General features: G+C 45.6%; 1 long non-coding RNA gene across 4 annotated transcripts in view; it reads left to right on the forward strand.

Moving 5' to 3' along the window:
- Positions 1 to 2959, forward strand: part of LOC122257591 (uncharacterized) — a 76832-nt gene extending 73873 nt beyond the window's left edge. The window contains exon 3 of one of the 4 annotated variants that reach the window (XR_015191959.1): positions 2226 to 2959. This is a non-coding gene — a long non-coding RNA (uncharacterized LOC122257591). The remainder of the gene's footprint in view (positions 1 to 2225) is intronic. The other 3 variants (XR_015191962.1, XR_015191960.1, XR_015191961.1) reach the window with 3 other exon arrangements.
- The last annotated feature ends 4541 nt before the right edge of the window (positions 2960 to 7500 follow it).

Genomic DNA, 7500 nt, shown 5'->3' on the forward strand with positions numbered 1-7500 from the left:
CCTCCTCCTCCTCCTCCTCCTCCACCTCCCCCCTCCTGCTACTCCTCCCCCCTTCCTGCTACTCCTACTCCTCCACCATCAACTCTTTCCCCCTTCTCCTCCTTCTTCCGCCACCACCACCTCTTTCCTCTTTCTACTCCTCCTCCCCCCAGTGCCGGCAGCCGGTCATCAAAGGCAGGGCCAATGGTGACAGCGCCACGACGGTCCGATTGAAGCAGAAAGTCGTCAAGAAGTGTAAAATGTAACATGTAATGGAGAAGTACTTTGTGTGCTTCTTGTTCGACTTGGTGGTGGTGGCGGACTCTTTTTCTTGTTCTTCTCCGTCCTCATTTTCGTCTCCTTCGTTCGTGTTTCTTTCTTTTCTTCCCCTGTATATGTTTTTCTTTTCATGTTATTGTTTTATCTACGTGTTATCTTTCTCATTTTCCATTTTTTCTACGTTTTTATTTTTTCCTTTTCTCCGTCTTCGGCTCCGTTCTTTTCCTCTTCCTTCCATTCTTTTGCTCGCCACCCCCTACTATCTCCTTCTCTTCCTCCTCATTCTTCATCTTCTTCGTTTCCCTTCTTCCTCACCTCCACCCATTCCGTCCTCTCCTCCTCCCTTTGTGTATCATACCCCCCCGCCCCTTATGCCCACCCGTACGCCCACGCCCACCCAAACAATCTGGGAAAACTCGTGACATTCTCTCCGCAGATTTTTATTTTATTTATTTTTTAAATATTTGATTCATATTTTTCTATCAATAATTCCTATAACTCTTGTTCACTCTCTTTTGTTTCTCTATCATCGAAGCTGTTATTACCGGACCCTGATTGATGTCTTGGTACTCCACCACCCCACCCCACCCCACTCCACTCCACTCCTCCTCCCTCCTTCCCTCCCATGTAATGAAAGATAATTAAAAGTGTAATTAAAAATGGCCTTTTGCAATAATCACCTCCCCCCTTTCCCTTTTAAACGGGCGTGGCATTTCGGGCGAGCATGGCTTATTCAGGTGTTAATTCCTGGCCGGCGAGAGGGGGCCGCCCTTTGTTCGTCTTGAAGGATTGCTTTAGCCTTCTTTTGTCTTGTTTTGATGCACTATTTTTTGTTTTGTTTTTAGATTTTTTTGTGATTATTATTGTTTTTATAAGGATTATTATTGTTGTTAGTAGTTTTGGTAGTTGTAGTAGCAGAGCTGTGCTATTACTGTGCTATGGCGATGGAGGTATTCATTATGGCATTAGTGGTAGTGGTGATAATGATGATAGGTTTAATGAGGGCGAGATTAAGGCCAAAGAAAAGGGAGGAGGTTTGTGGAACGTGGTCGCTGTCCAGAGACTCCGAAGAAAGATTTAGAAATGTTTTAGTATTGTTTTTTATTTGTTCATTTTTTTGTTTTCATTTTTATTATTGTTTGCACTACTTGTCGACGTCTTTTTATGGTTGGCCCATTCAATCAGGGTCGGACGGGTTCACGAATAATGGTATTAATTATAGGGATAATAGTAACAATAATTGTGATAACGATGACAATGGTGACCAGATTGTGATGATACGTAATGAAAATACCACTGATTAGTAATCGTAATAATAACAATAGAAATAAAAGTATTGACAAAGATCATATTGATGATAATATTGGTGATAGTGATAAAGATGAGGGTGATGATAATGGTGATACTACTACTATTGATAATGGCAATGGTAATGGATAATATCGATAATGATTATCGTATTAAACCATTGACGACGGAATGCATTCTTCTCTGCTTGTTATTGCTCTTTTAACACAGAGATGGTTCCATAAGGGCTTAGTCACCAACGAGGCAATTAGTAGGCCTATGAGACCGCCCCTGTTTACCCCATTTCATGCATTTTCGGAGGTGAAACATCAGTATTATTTTTATTTTTATTTTTATTTTTATTATTATTGTTAGTATTAATATTATTATGTCATACTTTTATTAATTTTATTGCTCTCTCTTACTCTCTCTCTCTCTCTCTCTCTCTCTCTCTCTCTCTCTCTCTCTCTCTCTCTCTCTCTTACTCTCTCTCTCACTCTCTTACTCTCTCTCACTCTCTCACTCTAATTCTTCTCCTCTTTTCGTCCTCCCTCCCCTCCCCCTCCTTCCCTCTCCCTTCCCCCGTGAACAATCGATTGGACGATTGTACCTGGGCGCATGCAAATAAAATATCATTTTTGGATTTGCTTTTGCTAAACATGTCTTTTCCTTGTCCGCAGGTGAGTGTCGGCTCCCGACGTTGGCGAAGAAAAACTGAAGTGGCACTCGAGGATACGTTGGCAGGCGAGTGCGAGCTAGTGACTGTTACTGACAGTCACTTTGTTAGTTGTTAGACCTTGTTAGCGAAGGTTAGACAGAGTTGCCTTTGGGGTCGGAGGCATGCGTGGAGCGCTTCCTTCGCCAAACCGGGCTGTTCCCCGGGTGCCTGTGTTGTAATGTGCCATGCTGTTCATGTCGTTTGTGTTATTTGTATAGTTTATGTAGCTCTTGTCGTGACACAACATCAGTCGAGATGTGAGGCCACTTCCCCATGATATGAGGTTCGGAGATGATGTCAGGATATAACTGTAGAGTGAGGGTGTGGGTCATGCAGTTGGGACTTTTTGTGTGCGTAAGTCGGGAACTGACGGTAAGAAGCGTTAGGCATATGTGGGGGGTGTTTAGCATGAATAGAGAATGAGGAGTGATGTGTGGTAGAGTGAAGACATGAAGTAAGATCATGAGCGGAGAAAATAAGACCTCGGCCATGAACCATGAAGCAAGCGGGGCTTTGTTGTGCCATGAGGTAAGGTCACGGGACGCTGGGCTTTCGAATGAGCTTGTGACGCATGAAATGAGAGCCCGGGCGGCATGAGGAAGCAATAGCCAGACGCAAAAGTTAATGTCTGTCCCATGAGGTGCAGGTGGGAGTTTGAACCTCCTACCCGCCCCTCCCCCATCTCTCCCCCATTTCTCCCCCATTTCTCCCCCATCCTTACCAGTGTTGCGTTACGGTGACTTGTGCGCGCGGATGAACTATTGATGTGGCAGTGCATGATTGATGTGTCGCCACAGATCAGCGCCGGCCCGTGGGACGCCGCTACCCTTACACCTGTGTGCGCTGCCTGCCTCGGGATACCCTCTCAGCCCCGCCCCCTCCCCTCCCCCTTCCCCAAGCCTACCCTCTCAGCCCCGCTCCCTCCCCTCCCCCTTCCCCTGGCCTACCCTCTCAGCCCCGCTCCCTCCCATCCCCCTTCCCCAAGCCTACCCTCTCAGCCCCGCTCCCTCCCCTCCCCCTTCCCCTGGCCTACCCTCTCAGCCCCGCTCCCTCCCCTCCCCCTTCCCCTGGCCTACCCTCTCAGCCCCCTTCCCCCTCCTTGCTGCCCTGTCACCATCCCTTTTCTCCCCTATTTTTTCTCCGCCATCTCTGTTCCCTCCTTCCTCAAGCTTCGTTCTCTTTCCATTTCAACTTTTCTTTCTCTCTCGCCCTGTCCTTAGGTCCCCCCCTCTCTCTCTCTATCTCTCTATCTCTCTCTCTCTCTCTCTCTCTCTCTCTCTCTCTCTCTCTCTCTCTCTCTCTCTCTCTCTCTCTCTCTCTCTCTCTCTCCTGTCTATCATTCTCTCTCTCTTTTTCTCTCTCTCTCTCTCTCTCTCTCTCTCTCTCTCTCTCTCTCTCTCTCTCTCTCTCTCTCTCTCTCTCTCTCTCTCTCTCCCTCTCTCCTCTCTTCTCTCTCTCATCTCTCTCTCTCTTCTCTCTCTCTCTTCTCTCTCTCTCACTCTCTCTTTCTTTCTTTCTTTCTTTCTTTCTTTCTCTCCTCTCTCTCTTTCTCTTCTCTCTCTATTTCTCTTTCTCTCTCTCTCTCTCTCTCTCTCTCTCTCTCTCTCTCTCTCTCTCTCTCTCTCTCTCTCTCTCTCTCTCTCTTTCTCTCCTCTCTCTATTTCTCTCTCTCTCTTTCTCTCTCTCTCTCTCTCTCTCTCTCTCTCTCTCTCTTTTTCTCTCTCCTATCTCTCTCTCTCTCTCTCTCTCTCTCTCTCTCTCTCACCCGTGCTCCTGTCTATCATTCTCTCTCTCTCTCTCTCTCTCTCTCTCTCTCTCTCTCTCTCTCTCCTCTCTATCCTCTCTCTCCTCTCTCTCTCTCTCTCTCTCTCTCTCTCTCTCTCTCTCTCTCTCTCTCTCTCTCTCTCACTCTCTCTCCCCTCTCTCTCTCTCTCTCTCTCTCTCTCTCTCTCTCTCTCTCCTCTCTCCCTGTCTATCATTCTCTCTCTCTCGCTCCCTCTCTATCTCTCTCCTCTCTCTCTCTCTCTCTCTCTCCTCTCTCTCTCTCTCTTCTCTCTCTCCTCTCTCTCTCTCTCTCTCTCTCGCTCTCTCTTCTCTCTCTCTCTTGCTTTCTCTCTCTCTCTCTCTCTCACTCTCTCTTCTCTTCTCCTCTCTCTCTCTATCTCTATCTTCTCTCCTCTCTCATTCTATCTCTATCTTCTCTCCTCTCTCTCTCTCTCTCTCTCTCTCTCTCTCTCTCTCTCTCTCTCTCTCTCTCTCTCTCTCTCTCTCTCTCTCCCCTATTTACCCCCCCCTCTTTCTCCTGTCCCTCTCTCCCTCTCTATCTAGCTATCTTTCTCCCCCCTCCCTTTCCCCCACTCTCCCTCCCTCCTCCCCTTCTTTCCTCCCCTCCTCTCCTCCCCTCCTCCTTTCTTTCTGGTCACTTCCCCTCTTCTGCGCAACTTTTTCTTTCTCCCTTTTATCTGCGGCTTGTTCTCTGTTGGCACTTCCTTCGTGGCCTTTCTGTGCCTTTTCTGCTCCGCCCCTTTTTGCTCTCGCTCCCTTCTCTCCTGGAGTTGTTTTTCTCTCGGCCTTGCTCTTTGCCTTCGTTTATCCCCCTTCTCCGTTCCTAAACTCTGTCTCCTCTCTCACTCTAAATGTATAGATAGATAGGTTGTATGTGTGTGTCTTTTGTTGTATTGTTATATCGTGTGTACGTTGCTTCGAAACTAAAGAAAATATGATTATGAAGATTTGATTCATAGCCATCGCCTTTTGTCTTCTCTCTTTTTGGTCTCCACTTTATCTTTCCTCTTCTTCATTTCTATCTTTCTCTTCCTCTTCCTCCATTTCTCCAATTTCTCTCTTTCCTTCTTTCACTTTTTTCGAATCTTTCATTATGTACCCTATTCCTTCTCTTTATTACTCTTCCCCCCACTTCCTCTTTGACCGTTCTTTTTTTTCCTTTTCTTTATTTATTTTTCTTTCACATCCACTTTCTTTATGTTTCTTTCACTTCCTTTTTTCTTTTCTTTATCTTTGTTCTCCCTCTTCCTCTTTCATTTGCCTTGCTATCTCTTTCATTTCCTTTTAACTTTCCTTGATTTTCTCTTTCTTTCATTTCTTCTTCCTCCTTCCTTAATTCCTCTCTCATTTCCTATTTTCATAAATCCTTCTGTATTTCGTTCCTTTCTTGATTTTCTTTTGTCTCTCCAAGTTCTTTCATTTCTTTATCCTTTTTTTCTGATTTATTCCTATTATTCGGGCGTGTTTTTATTTTTTCCACTTTTCCTTTATAATTTTATTTCCATTTTTCATGCTTTCTTTCTATTTTTCTTTTTTCTGTCTTTTTCTTTCACTTCTCCCTCTGTTCATTACTATTTTATAAGTATATTTTTCACTAAAATTATCTACTCCTGATGACTCTTTCATGACACACGCACACATAAACTCACGAAAAGAAGTGCAGGCGTTATCGCCCAGTGGATGGAAGGTCACGTGACAGACCGTGATGACTTGACTGTCACCGGCGTCGAGATTTGCCAGATCAGTGACACGCGGGTCGGACATTAGGGAGGAAGAGGGGGGGGGCGAGGTCAGGGAGGGGCAGTGGTGGAGTGGATCATTTTTTAAAGAGGGGCAGTGCTCAGCAGGTAGGTATTGTGAGGAGGGGGGAGCGGGGCAGGGGGGTTTAGGTAGGGTAGGTGGCAGTGGAGGGCGGCAGGGCGAGGTACTCTCCGCCGGAAGTGAACGTTCAAGGAGTCGATCGTGATTGAGTTCACAAGAGCGGATCGTGGGAGGGAGAGGGGGTCTCTCCTTTTGGCCGAGAGCAGAGGAAGAGAAAATGGAGAGAGAGAGAGAGAGAGAGAGAGAGAGAGAGAGAGAGAGAGAGAGAGAGAGAGAGAGAGAGAGAGAGAGAGAGCGAAAGAGCGAGTAAAAAAATGAGGATAGAGAGACCAAGAGACCCAGTGGTGAAGGGGAGGATGTCCCTTTTCCCTCTCCCTCCTTTGATAGGAGGAAGGTCAGCGAAGGTACAGTGACCCTGAATCCTCCGCCGCCGGATGTTTGCATTTTATTTTCGATTCATCAGACATCATGATTTCTTATCATTAAAGGAATTTAAAGACAGGAAAAAAAAAATAGTTCTAAAAGCATAGTTTATATGAGAGTTTGCGTGTTTAATTTTACCATTAAACTAATTTAGAGACAGGAAGTAAGACAGAAAGGATGGAATGTTAGGGGAGGACAGGAGAGAGAGCTTTCTCTAAAGATGTGATTTTATGAGGAGTATTATTGTGGTCATAATTACTCTCTTCAATTTGGCATGTTGAAACTTATGGCTGCGATGTTAGGTTTTATTATTTTTGTTATTTAAGAAAGCAAGTATTTAGTATATTATTTAAAGCACGACGTGTGTGTGTGTGTGTGTGTGTGTGTGTGTGTGTGTGTGTGTGTGTGTGAGTGTGTGTACCCGTGATTTTCCAGGGAAAGTCTCTCACTCCCTGACCATAATGTCGCGCTCCTGCCATGACGGAGACCGCACAATCTTGGAGAACATCGCTTTTAACGGCAAGGGAGTGACGTGCGCCCATTCACGCTCGGTCATCGGTGAAGTTGTAATGAAACTTCTTCTTTTTTCCTCTTTGTTCTTCTTATTTTGATTTTGTTCTGTTTTCGTCCTCTTCTGCTTTCCTCCTCCCCTCTCCCTTCCCCTCCTCCATCTGATCTCATCGCTTCCTTCTCATTATCCGCATCGATCCGACCCGGCCCATTTGACGTCGGCAGGTGATGACCGCAGATGATGACCGCAGTCGTCGTGGGAAAATGGGAAGAGACGGGTGACCTGGACGGGGACATGCTCTGGCACTCTCTCATATTTTTTTTTTCTCTTCTTCGTCATCATCTTTTTATTCATTTACTTGTTCTTATTTATTGTATATATATATATTTTCATTTATTTATATATTTTTAGTTATTGCTTGTTTATGGATAAGATAAGAGATGTGCTTGGACTAGGCCTACAATATGCATTGGCCTGACTCGGTCACGCACGCACGCACGCATGTTCGCTTAGGTGGACCCTGGACACGCGTTCGCTAACTTCCGCCCGCACGCAAGCAGGTATTAACTTCACCGCACACGCAAACGCACGCAGATGTTGTCTACATGTACTATATATAGATGCACGCGCGCTTGCACACGCACCTGCATCAATGATAAAGGTAAATGGAGTTGTGAGCTTGGCGGTGGTAGTTAAG

This window comes from Penaeus japonicus, unplaced genomic scaffold, assembly GCF_977035675.1.
Source record: "Penaeus japonicus unplaced genomic scaffold, GWHDUDI00000001_assembly GWHDUDI00000020, whole genome shotgun sequence".
Lineage (NCBI taxonomy): Eukaryota > Metazoa > Arthropoda > Malacostraca > Decapoda > Penaeidae > Penaeus > Penaeus japonicus.